Source organism: Ixodes scapularis, unplaced genomic scaffold (genome assembly GCF_016920785.2).
Source record: "Ixodes scapularis isolate PalLabHiFi unplaced genomic scaffold, ASM1692078v2 PGA_scaffold1__304_contigs__length_218370807, whole genome shotgun sequence".
Lineage (NCBI taxonomy): Eukaryota > Metazoa > Arthropoda > Arachnida > Ixodida > Ixodidae > Ixodes > Ixodes scapularis.
In genome coordinates, this window is record NW_024609846.1 from 82414282 (window position 1) to 82427551 (window position 13270).

General features: G+C 50.0%; 1 pseudogene; it reads left to right on the forward strand.

Moving 5' to 3' along the window:
* Positions 1-3276: 3276 nt before the first annotated feature.
* LOC115326826 lies at positions 3277-6319 on the forward strand (annotated as a pseudogene).
* Positions 6320-13270: the final 6951 nt, after the last annotated feature.

Here is a 13270-nt window from a genome sequence, read left to right on the forward strand (position 1 = left end):
TTCACCACGTGGACTGCAGTCAATGTTTTGGTCTAAACAAATGTTTCAGCAATGTCATTCACTGAGCTGCCTCCGTAAGTTGCGGTGATTGGCTTTCCGAGTGTTGTGCGGGAAAGCAGGCGCACAGGCTTTTTTTTAGAGCGCAGGTCCAGTCACGAGTCAGTTAGGAACCAAGCGTTTTTCCGGCGAGCGTATCTCCGAAACTTGCGCACTGGTACGCACGCCGGGGCAATGCACCGCCTGGTTTCTAACTGGCTCGTGATTGGACCTGGCAGCCTGTAACGTTGGCCTTTAGTTCATCAGAGGGTGAGACAAGGTATAGCGACGTTCTTAATTTAAATCGACTTCACGCATTGAGTCACGTGACGTCACGGGGTCACGTGACACATGGGAAATCCTAGCTCCAATACGAAAGCGCTACGAAAGCCCACACCTTTTCGTACATTGCAATTCTGTGTATGATGATTTGATAAATACGTAGAAATACAGCTGCAAGTGTTTTGCTCCCAAATATTCATTTTGTGATACCAACAAAATAGCAAAGAAAAAAAATTACCGTGAAGCGTTTTGTACCGGTTACCGTTATATATATATATATATATTTTTTTTTTTTTTTCGGTCTGGTTGCGGTTTAGTTTGAAAGTGTCGGCGAAGATTTCGGTTGGGTTCAGCTCCGGTTTGGCTAAAGACCCCAGACTACCGGTTGTACTGCACTGGCTAAATTGCTCATCTACAGAGTGTGACTCGTCGGAACTTTAAATGGGCGATGCAACAATTTTTGTACTTTGCGCAAATACCGCTTAGAACGAATCCCTGACGTTAATGACCTATAAAATAGGAAGACGAAGATGGTTCAGCAGAGCGGACACGCTTGACATCGGCTCCGTCAATTTGGAAGGTTTTTTGACCAGAAATGCTTTGGACCTGTGAAAAGTGTGTCATCGGACGTATAAGAACTACCCGATCATCCGGACACAACTTGCAGGTCAGTGTACCATTTTTTGGACATTTCAGGCCCGTTTCATGAACCGGCCACGGCGAAGGGGAACTAGGCCTAAAGGGGATTAGCCTGTCCTCATGCATTAAGACATGACCTCCGACTTTCAAGCGTAGGGAGGGCTAAGTCTACCAAGAAAAGTATGAATTCCCAGCAAATTTATGCCGGGGGAGGAAGCATTGTTCAGGGTTATGACCCCGACGGAATGGAATTTGCTTCGATTTTACCAGCAAGTGTAGCGCTTCCCGAAGAAATCCTTCAAAATTCCCATAATTTTGGGCAAGGAAGGATGGATACCGAAGGAAGCTCAGCAAATGCCATTCCGGAAAAGCGCCATAATTCAGCAGCGACGTCTGGTAACGACTGGATCGAGGTTGTCTATTCCGACAAGAAAGTAAAGTCACCGCCACCTGATTCGATCCTGCGAGATCGTCCTGGAACTATCGAGAAAACCCAACAACGAGCGCCGTCTCTTAGATCTCAGATTCGGCTACCGAGTTTGCAAGAATTTGATCACAAGGTGGTCATAAAGCCCAAGCAACCGATCGATCTCAAAGAGTACCGCATGTTCATCAGAGGAGCGGCTCAAATAGCACTTAGCTAGGGGAACAGCGAATCGAGAGCTTAGAAGCTCAAAATCTCATCATGGCTGCAACCAATGACTGGGAAGAAGTAAAGATCGCCAACGTCCAGCAACTCAAGATCCAAAACAATGTGTTGCTTCAAGTAGAAGCCGATCACGTGGTTCCTCAAGAATCCACGTGCAGAGGCGTCATCTTGGGTGTGGAAATCTTTATCACGGACGAAGAAATCTCTAGATTCACGCGAGCTCCAGCTGGATACGAGATTCTCAACGCCAGAAGAATGGGCAAGTCAAAAGCTGTTGTCATCACCTTCAAGGGTAACGAAGTGCCAAGATCCATCGAATTCGACTGGAACCAAATACCTTGCTTCATGCATAAGAAGACCAAGCTGGGTTGCCTGAACTGCGGCGAAGTCGGACACAGAGCTGGGTCCTGTCCCGAACCGAGAGGGTACGCATGCAACATGTGTGGCACTCCAAACACTGGAGGATCACACGAGTGCACACCCAAATGCGCTCTGTGTGTCGGACCTCACCGCACTTACGACGAGACCTGCAAGGAAAAGTTCTACACCCCAACCACCAACCACGTTTCGTCCACTGCGATGGGGCAAAGGAAGGGAGGAAGAACAGAGAAAAAACCACAACCATCGGCGGAAAGGGGTCAGTCTCGTTCCCAGTCGAGAAACCGCTCCACGAGTAGGACCAGAACTAACGCGTGGAGCAAACCTCTGAATAGACCCCGAAGCAGCTCCAGGTCTAGACAGAGAGCTCTGAGCACCGACCATGAGGTGGGGGAGGCTGAGGCTGCCACCATTAAGCCTCGACAGAAAAAGAACAAAAAGAAGGCAGCAAAAAAGGTCAAAAGGATCAGTTACAAAGACGACGACCTTTCCTCCCTTACTGGCGGTGGTAAACAAAGCATAAGAGAAGAGGTTCGTCAACTCAAAGAGGAATTTCTCGAATTCAAGAAAGAAACTGAAAAGAAGAGCATGTTGGAGAGCAAAAACGCTTACAAGAAGGCAATCATGGACCTTAAGACAGAACTTGCTCAAAAGTTTGAAGGAGTGGATCGCAAGAATTACGACATCCAGAAGCACTTAACTGCAATAGAGGAAAGGCTCGAAAGCTGGGACGCAATGATCAAGAACATTTACCAATCTCAGACCCTTAAACGGAAAAAAGCCGGAGGCGAAGAAAATGAGTCGAGTGACTCAACTCACTAGACCTCCATGGCTACGCAACTAAAGATTTGGCAATGGAATTGCAGGATCCTCCACCGCAAGCAATCCAGCCTCAGCTTGCTGGCGACGGTAAAGCAACCTGCGGTCATCATGCTTCAAGAACAAGGTATAAATTCGGCTAAATTAAAGGACTACACCACATTTGAAGAAGATTCCTACGTTTGCATTATGGTTCATAAGAAATTTACTGCGACGAAATACGTGCTTCCAACCAAGACACCTCACAATTGCATGGTTACCTTGATTCCACAAGGAAAGCAGAAGAATGCCTTCCACGTATTGAACGTCTACAGCAATCCAAAATCGCCAAGAGACTGCGTGCAAAAGCTCTTCAAAGAGGCCCTCAAGATTTCCGGACATGATCCGATAATCCTTGGTGGAGATTTCAACGCGGCACACAGTCTTGGGTGTATCGTTACACGACACCCAAGGGCAAGAGGATATTCAATACCATGTGTCAAGAAGGACTGACCCTTTGGACGGACCCCACCACACCGACGAGGACGGGCACGAGCTCGTGTAGGGACACCTGCCCGTACCTTACTTTCGTCAAGAACGTCAAAGACGCGAAGTGGGAGAATACCAACGAAAATCTCGGCAGCGACCACTTTATCCTAGAGACGACGGCCACCTGCACCTCAGTCAAGCCCAGGAAGCTCGGTCAAGTTAAGATCATAAAGTGGGACAAGTGGCGCGAGCACAGAGGTGTCTCTACTAGCACCATCGAGGACATCGAGTCCTGGATCAAGGAAGCCGTCAGCAGCACGGCAGCCTACACCAAGGTCCTCACGGTAGACGAGGAGACACCTTGTGTAGATCCACATCTCCTTCATCTGTGGGACGCCAGACGGTCACTCAGCAAGAGGTGGAAGAATCAACGCCTCAACAGGAAGCTAAAGATAAAAATCCAGGAGATTAGCCACAAGGCAGAGGAGTACGCCGAGAAGCTGACCAGGCAAAACTGGTACAACCTGTGCGACAGCATCCAGGGTCGACTCAGCTCGGCGAGCACGTGGAAACTCCTCAGGGCACTACTGGACCCCAACAACACCAGAACGGCCACGTGTAAACAAATCTCCGAACTCGTGTTTAAGAGCCCTCTCACCACACACGAAATGTTTGACAAGTTGGCGAGCAAATACTTGTGCATCGAACCATCTGAAGCACAAAAGGACTACCATGGGCGAGCCAACCCTGCACATCACCGTCTGGGAGCCAGAATACGAGTTGACCAAGATGAAGAAAACGGCGGCACCGGGCCCCGACTCCATCACGGCCAAACTGCTCTACAACATGGACGACGAATCCATCAAGAAACTAGTAGACCATTTCAACGACAACTACTGGTCTAAAGGCGAGTGCCCCAAGCCTTGGAAGGAGGCTGACGTCAGACTCGTACCCAAGCCCAAAAAGGACCTAAGTTTCGACAACCTTCGACCAATATCTCTGACCTCGTGCCATGGCAAAGCCTTCGAACGCATCATCAACTCGAGGCTGGTGGCGCACGTGGAGAAGCAAGGACTGCTGTCACACACGCAGTTTGGCTTTCGTCCGCACGTGTCCTCCCAAGACATGCTACTGTGTCTCTACAAGGACCTTCTGGAGAGACCATCAAGGACGCAGACCAGAGCAGTCCTTGCCCTGGACCTCAAAGGCGCTTTCGACAACGTCACTTACGAGGGCGTCCTGCAAGATCTGGCGAGCATTGACTGTGGCCAGAAGACCCACGACTACATTAAGAGCTTCTTGACGGACAGGACCGCTATCCTGAACATCGGGAGTCACACATCGGACCTGTACCAGCTAGGGCCCAGGGAGACTCCTCAGGGTGCAGTTCTGTCGCCACTACTCTTTAATCTCGCACTCAAGGGACTACCAGAGGTCATTAACAACATTCCCGGCATCGAACACACCATCTACGCCGACGACATCACCATCTGGTGCAAGTCTGGAAGCGACGCCCAAGTCGAAGAAAGCCTCCAGAGGGCAGCGAATGCCGTGGCCTCATACGCTAAAGACTGAGGCTTTCAATGCTCTCCCCAAAAGTCAGAACTTCTGGTGTTCAAGAACCCGTACAGCAGATAACCACCTGTGGACCTGAACATCTACATCGACGGACAAGAAGTACCCAAGCCCAAGGAGGTGAGGATCCTCGGCCAGATCCTCACCCAGTCGGGAAGAAATCTTAGCACCATCAACAAGCTCACCACTTCCACGACGCACGTCGTCGGGATGCTGAGGAGAATCAGGAACCAGCGGTCCGGATTCAAAGAGAAGGAGGCTATACAGCTGCTATATGCCTTTGTGGTATCTCGGGTCATGTACGCCACCCCGTACCTGAGACTCACTCAGACCGAAGTCAACAAACTCAATGTCATCATTCGAAGAGCTTTCAAGTGCGCCCTTGGACTACCAGAGTACGTGGCCACGGAGGACCTGCTCAGCACGGGCCTCCACAACACCATCGAGGAACTCTGGGAAGCCCAGCGTATATCACAAATCAAGCGCCTCAGCGAAACACCGAACGGAAGATGGCTCCTGGAGCGGCTGCAATTGGCCACACCGGGTGGCATATTACACCAAGAACCCAAACAAGAATTAACACCAACTGTACGAGGCAAGATCACGGTCGAGAAGATCCCAAGGAACATGAACTCGGAAAGGAACGCCAACAAAAGAAGAGTTCGTGCACAGACCATATCCAGGATATGGAGCAAGAAGCCCGGAACCCTGTACGCCAACGCGGCCATCCTACCAAGAGGCAACACCGCCACCCTGGCCGTGGCCTATCCTCGTGGCAACGTGGTGAGGACGGCGTCGGTCTACACGACCCTCACAGAACACGCAGAAGAAGCCGCAATTGCTCTGGCTGCCACAGGTACCAAACAAGACCACATCACCGTCATCACAGACTCGCAACGGGCGTGCCACAACTTCGCCAAGGGTGAAATAGGCGAACAGGTGGCGAGAATCTTCTCCAAGGCGCAGTTTACGAGCATGAAGATCGTCTGGGCACCAGGTCACGTGGGTGTCGAGGGAAACGAGGCGGCAAACGCCGCAGCCCGAGCCTTTCATTCGAACCGGGACTCGTCCGCACCTCAACCACACTCCCCTGACCCCAACATGAAGTACAACGAATACTTGAAGACAATCAGGGAAGCCAGAATGACTCTTCCAGCGCCACCTTCGAAGTTCACCAAGGAGGAGGAGCACCTCTATAGAAGACTGCAGACAGGAACCATGAAGGCGCCAATGAAGCTCCATCAATGGTACCCTCAACTCCATCCTTCACCAACTTGCTCCTTTTGCGGGTGAAAATGGGGGGACCTGTACCACTTGATGTGGGTGTGCAAGCACATTAAAGGTTTGGATCCGATTCCGAACCCGACGAGGGACAGCTGGAACGCGGCCCTACGCTGGAGCAATCCGGGAAGCCAACACTGGTTAGTACGGAGAGCGACGGTGGTGCAAGCCGCGATTGGAACCCCGGACTAGGGGCACCCAGCCAGAAATGATTCCTCGATCAAGATTACCTATTTCTTTCTGGTACTCCTATCCCCTTCTTTTCATAAAATAAAAGATGTTTGCAACAACAACAACCTATAAAATACGCGTTCGTTATTCACCCACGCAATAGAAGTCCCAGGAAAAAATTTAAGAAAAACGAGCAGCGTTCACCCCCTCAACTCGCAGCCAGAACAAGCGGCCACGCGATCTGGAGCCGATTATATGCCGCCAATGTTGATCATAGCCACGCGCTGGGATTGGCAAAGCACAGGACACGCGTTGACTTCCAGACATTGTTATGGCTCGGCTATTGTCGTCGTTGCAGCGATTGGACACGGGCCACTACCCGAATGCTTCTTGAACTATAGTAATTATCACGAGCCCAAATCGAGTGCCAACGCAATGCTGGGGTCCTATTTATGAACCGCATTCAGATATCGTCACATGTGTGTACTGCGATCCCCACCTTACGTCATCAAATTTCGCAAAGGAGAGATTGATTGAAAATGAGCGCTTCTGTCCTTGAAATTACACCGCAACAAAGGAGTTTCTTGGCCAGTGGCGTAGCGTGCGAGTACCCTTGAGTCCGACTAGTGCCAGTAAGCTCGTGTGAAAAACATTCTAATTGAAGATCGTTGCACCGCTCCTTTAATGGCTGACCAACTACACGCTGTATAAATATCCCCGTAACGCAATTTTTTTTTTTCAAAGCAAACATGTGAATGAGAATCAGGCGCTTGAAAGGATCAGAAGAATCACATGCACCTATTCAGTCAGCCGTACCTCTAGAATTCTGTGTCGTAATTATCCGACGCTCTAGACCTATGTCGCTACTGGAAAGCTCGTGCTTGGCACCGATAGGCACGCCCTTCGAAGCAGCACTTGGTTTTCTTCGTCCTTTTGCCGTGCCCCTTTAAGCCGAGGCTGCGGCCATAGCCTCCTCTATACTCACAAACCTTGGCAGTTTGACGACGGAGCCATGGAGTACCCGGTCGAAGATTTGGAGTGCGAGGGTCTGGTAGCACAGAGCATTTTTCGGGGAACCTGGTCGTCAGCGCACAGCTTTTGCAGCAGTGAGGACCCGTAGCATGGTTTTCAAACTTCATGAGAAAAGAAGCGGTAGCCCGAGGAACGCGAGAAGTACGAGGGGACATTCCATCGCTTGGGAGAAGTGTGTTTCGGCGTCTCGCCGCAGCGGGGCGCCCGTCACCTGGCTCTCCTAGGGTGCCTACATGTCTGTCTGTCTCAGGGTGAAGACATCCATTGTTGCCCTGGATGTGTCAGCGCGTGACGCTCTCGAGCGCTCGGTGCGTGACTTGGGCGGTAAAATGGCGTCTATGCGTTAGCCAAAGCTACGCGCTCGAGCTGACTGACACCGGATTGCGCGCACTTCAAAATGCATAAAAAAAAACGACTGGGCGGAAAAATGGCTGAGATGTCACCACTCAAGCAAAAGCGCGCGTGTGTATGAAGGCACTCTAGGCTCTCCGGTTCTCCCAGAGTCGCTCTCCGGCTTTAGGCTCTCCTCTCACCGGGTGTCTTCAGCTATACCTTTTTAATTTCGGCGGCCGCGTCTCGTGGCGATCTGCTACGTTTTGTCAGTATTAGCGCCGAGATGTTTCGGTGGCGCCCTCTTATGGTTTCCCTCCGTGACGTCACGACTGGAATTTTCCTCGCCGTGACGTCACCACTTGTTATTCTGAGGCCAGATTCACGAAGAGCTTCTTAGTTTACGACAACTTAGCTAAGAAGTTCGTAAGTTAAGAACATCGTAAGAAGAGGAGAAATCGGTATTCACGAACGCGTTCTTAAGTGAGAGGAGGAAAGCGACGTTGTCGTACGGAGGAACTAAAACTTACCGGTGCTGTTGCTATGGCGACGGCGTCTTCGGCAGCACGAACAACCAATCGGAGAGCTCGGCATTTGTTCGGAGCCGTTCGGAGCCGTTCGGAGCACGTGGATTTTTCATAACACAGGCGGCCTTTCTGTCACCGCTTGTCTGGAGTTTGTATCCGTGCAGTGATATGTCGACGCTAACACGATTTAAACTCGCCCGAATGCCGAGGCCGGGATGCGTAACCACCCCCATTGACTGCTACGAACTCGATCGCTACCAAGTCAACACAACTGTCATCGTTGGTAAAAGACGGCCCGCAGTCGTTTGCAAAGCGACGTAGATGGGAACAAATTGCCGCGGCGTTTTTTGCGGCCTCGGAGATGCAGGAGCGAGTCGACGTTAAAAAAGATACGTTTAACTACGAGAGTATCAGCAAGAGCCACGTAAATGCTTGTTTACGCTACGGAGCGGACGCGCGCGTTTGATCGAAGTGCTGGATTTGCGGTGTTGGACCACGAATTGATAAGCGCTTCGGGACCGATCCTTTACAAATGTAACTCGATGCTGACGCGACACCCGGCGAAGAAAGGTTGGACCGGCATTGCGACCCACGAACTCGACAGTGAGATGCAGTCGTGTCAGAATAAAATGGAATACTAATAACAAAGTGTACATACCATGTTGCGAAGGTAATCCATACGGCGTTTATTTGAGGTTGATATCACACAAAACAGAGATAGAATCGATGAGAGCCCCTTTTCGACGACAGCGTTCGTCACCGTTGCCTCGGAAAACAAGGAGATGAAAAGAGGAAGAGGTTGACCTCTTAATCTAGAATTGAGGTCAGCGATCAAACTATAATACGGGAAGGGTTCACAAGGGTCGCGCGGGCATATTCCATTCAGCACGCCAGCTGGTCGTGGGCAGACGGTCTTCGCCAAGGGCCGTCAGATCATCGCTGCGCCGAGTCGGAGTGCCTGCTAGGCCTATCTGCTGATCGGTCGGAGTCCGTACTCGTGGCCCTTGGAGTTTTTCCCGGGTGTCCGTGGATCCAGCGTTCTTGCTCGTTCGTCGTGGTCTGTTTCAAGTACTTTTTACTTGTTTCTTGCTGCTTGAAGTCGGGACGCGTGAGAAGCGCACGTAGAAAAATAAACATCCGTTGGTTGTCGCGACCAACTGAGCGACGCTGTCGGGCATGCTGATTTGATCGTAAGAAGTGCGTAAGACAGCTTGGGAGCTGTCGTAGGATTTCGTCGTAACCTGCGCAAAACTTACGAAAATTTCGTTTCGTGAATACGGATTTGTTCTTAAGTTTTGTCTTACGCACATTTTTGGCGTAAGATCGTTTTGTGAATCTGGCCTCAGGCTACTGACCATCGGGTGCGACGACGAGTTCGATGGTGTGTTTAAAAAGCACAGTGGAAGCTAGGAGCCATCGCAATCCGAAACTAGTACCGTCAAAGATGACAATCTGACCGTGCTCATATACACATGGTTTGGCCAATCGTGGAAAGCTGACCACAGCGACGCTTTTGGCCGCGCACATCGCTAATAGAGGAGGCTACGCTGCAGACAATGCAACCAGCACGAGAGCACGAGGTCACGGTTCTGAAACATTCTTCCGCAAAACAAGCGCTCGAGCTAGAAAGGTACTATCGGGGAAAAATGAAATGCGAACAGAGGAGCGCGTGGCTCGCGGTACAGGCTGCGCCGCCTGGAAGTGAGCCTAGGGGGGAGGGTGCGCGGCCTACTCCGATGTGTTTACGCCCTTCGCTCTGCGCTCCCCCAGCTTCGGCAGTGCGCCTCTCAGTGCGCTGAAAGCTATCACCGCTATCTTTGCTTGCTCGGCGCGTGCGGTGCAAAGAAGCTTGCCGCACTCGCCGAAACGGCAAAGATAGCGGTGACAGCTTTCAGCGCACTGAGAGGCGCACTGCCGAAGCTGGGGGAGCGCCAATCGAAAGGCGTGAACACATCGAAGTAGGCCACGCACCCTCGCTCCTAGTCTCACTTCCAGGCGGCGCAGCCTGTACCGCGAGCCACGCGCTCCTCTGTTCGCATTTCATTTTTCCCCGATAGTACGTCTGCAAGCAAGGAGAGCGGTCTAGCTCGCCCTTGAAGCTTTAGCTGCAGTCTCAGCTTAAGGCTGCGGTCCCACGGCAGCCATCTTGAACAAGGCGTTAGTTCAACCAACAGGTGGCGACACGCACCCGTGGGGTGGCCGAAACATTGGGTCACAGTGGGATGGCTCGAGCACCATCACGTTCCCCTCGTGGCCTTGCTCGCGCCGCTGCCAGCTGTGCTCAGCAAACGGATGTATGCGAGAATGTCAGGCTGGGTATAAATTGTTCTCTGATATAGGGAGATGCGGTTCGGCGGTTGTAACGGGCTTTCGCAATAAATCTTACCAAGAAGGAATCAAATGTTGATTGATGTGTTAATATTCTATCAATGAAAATTTCTTCTGCAGGAATGCACGCTCAGTAGACTCAATCTTCCAAGACGCCAGTGGAAGCGGACGTCAAGTAAACTGCTTTGCGATTTACGCTACTTACCTCACCATCTTAATGACGGCTAAAATAACGTCACGAAATATTGTGTTTCACGGGGTCCGGAAGATGTTGTAAAGGTTGTTACATTATAGTTCCCAGAAAACAAACGCCGTTGCAATATTTTCGGAAGTACCGACACACATAATGTTGTAAGTACAGCTTAGGAGGAATATGATGAAAACCATCAGAATAAATAGGAAGACGTTTATTTGCAATGATGACGCTATGAATGAACGGCGTTTAGCGACGGCAAGTTATGAGCGTTCGGGAATTTATAAGTTCACGTGATTGCTAACTATGGACATGCGTTTTTGTCGGGAGATGGTGTTGCGGTGATAACCTGATATTGGACGACTCGTGGCAGACGAACAAGCAAGTTTCTTCTCAGCGAATGGTAAGTGTCCAGTGTCAAGCACAACACGTGACTATCGACGTTGTCGACGTTTCGAACACTTACCGCTTTCGACAAAAGTCCTGGCACCTGGGCTAACTTTCTGGAAAGACTCGAAGTCTTCCTTGAGTCCAACGCCATCATGAACAGTAACTGAAAACGATCCACTATTCAATCGGTGGGTGGCGAAACGTATCGGCATCTGCGGAGTCATGGGCGATGCATACTCTAAGTGGCTGGAAGTTTACACGATGCCTGCCACGACGTCCAAACACGTCATTGACGTTCTACGGTCTCTTTTACCTACTTTTGCCCTACCGAAAATACTTTTCTCTGATAACGCCCCAAATCTTGCTTCAAACAAAATAAACAAGTTTTTGAAGAAGAAGAAAAAAAAACGGCATCAGGCATCACATTAGTGCACCATACCATCCTGCAACTAACGGGCATGCAGAACAGATGGTGTGCGAAACAAAAAAAAAAAAAAAGAAAAAGCCCTTTTGAAGCTTACGGAAGAAGCAGTTAAGTGAAGAATCGCCAGGTTGTTGTTCCAGCAGCACGCGACGGTCTAGTCTTACACGGTCAAAACACTCACCGGAGTAAAATTCGGCTGACGAAGAGCCACACCCCTCAATCTAATGATACTATGGCTTACGAACGAAGATCGAGAGATTCCCAGATCGAGAGTAATTGCAGTTTATTCGGTCGGACAACTCGTCTACGTAAGGAATTTCAGCGGAAGTGGGGCCTTCCATGTAAAACTTGAGTAGAAAAGGCTCTATGTTGGTTGACCAGGAGGTGTCATCTCACTGAATACGTTGTATATGAATGCCCTTAAGTGTAAATATAACTAAATCACAAAACTCTCTTTGTGTATTGTTTAACTGCCCTTGTATTTGATAGTAGAAGCTATAGTGGTGATATGGACATTTCACACCAGGCTCCTTTTTCTTATTTTTCGCCTCATACTCCTTTGCGGTTAGGGTATGCTTCAAGAATCTCTTGGAACGGGGACACTTTACATCAAGGAGGCCATTTGTTGCAAGTAATCAATCAGGGAATGCTGCTATAAATCCGTCCCTCCTATTAACGAATAAGTCGCACTTCTGCACAGTGCAGTTTTCCTGTTCCACGTACAGTTGTAAAGCAGCGTCCTCATTGATTCTACCATATTCTGTTGCGGGTGAAGAAAGCCTTTGGGTACACGATACTTGAAACAAGTCTGGCACTGTACGTTGTGGTTCGACACCCACTAATGTCGTCGTCCTTATAGAGCCTCATCATTTAATCATTACCTCGTCACCTCATATTGCTTACCTACCTCATATACAGTAAGTACAATAGGCTCCCACCATATTATAATCCAAGAATTGAAAAATTGAGTCGTTCAGACCTTCAACAAGTTTATTATTTATATAATGTTATTACATTACATTACCACGAGACGATCGACGTCCATCGTCGATCTTCAGATGCTTATACCTGTATATAAATTAGAGGCACAAAGGGGGGGGGGGGGGGGGGGGGGGGGTCGGTGGCCGAGTGCATGGTCTAGCGCACACCAGCTCGGAGCACTTGGAGCGAAAGCTCCCGCTGCAGAAGTCACCCCGCTCCTGCCCGTTTCGATCTGGAAGAGCATCGTACCGGCGTGCGGTCGTGTATCACTACTGCGTGGTGCACGTTAAAGACCCCAGGTTTGCGGTTGTACCGCACTGGCTAAATTGCTCATCTACAGCTGAGAGTCAGACGCCCACTAAGGCGGACTAACTTCCGGCTGTATAAACATACACACAACAATTTGCAATTAGACGCATAATAACAAAGAGCACAGCGTGCCGCCTCTTTTCTTTGGATGCCTTTTTTAAACCAGCGCAAGCTCGCGCGTTCTTTCTTTTGAGACGGTTAGAACGGTCTCACATAAAACCGGCGTTTCTCCTACCCGGCCGCTTCCTCCTCTCATTATGTGTAGTTGGTTATAACTAAATAAGCTATAATAATAGTGTATTATTCATAGTTAGTTTCAGTTTCACTCAGGGAAAAGGAGTTTCGCGGGAACTATTGAGCAAATAAATTAGCTGCGCTTAGAGTATCGGCACTCTCTTCCCCGACAGTGTTGTGAATTCCGCCATTCTGGTGCTTGTGCAGAGCAGGCGCAACTGCCG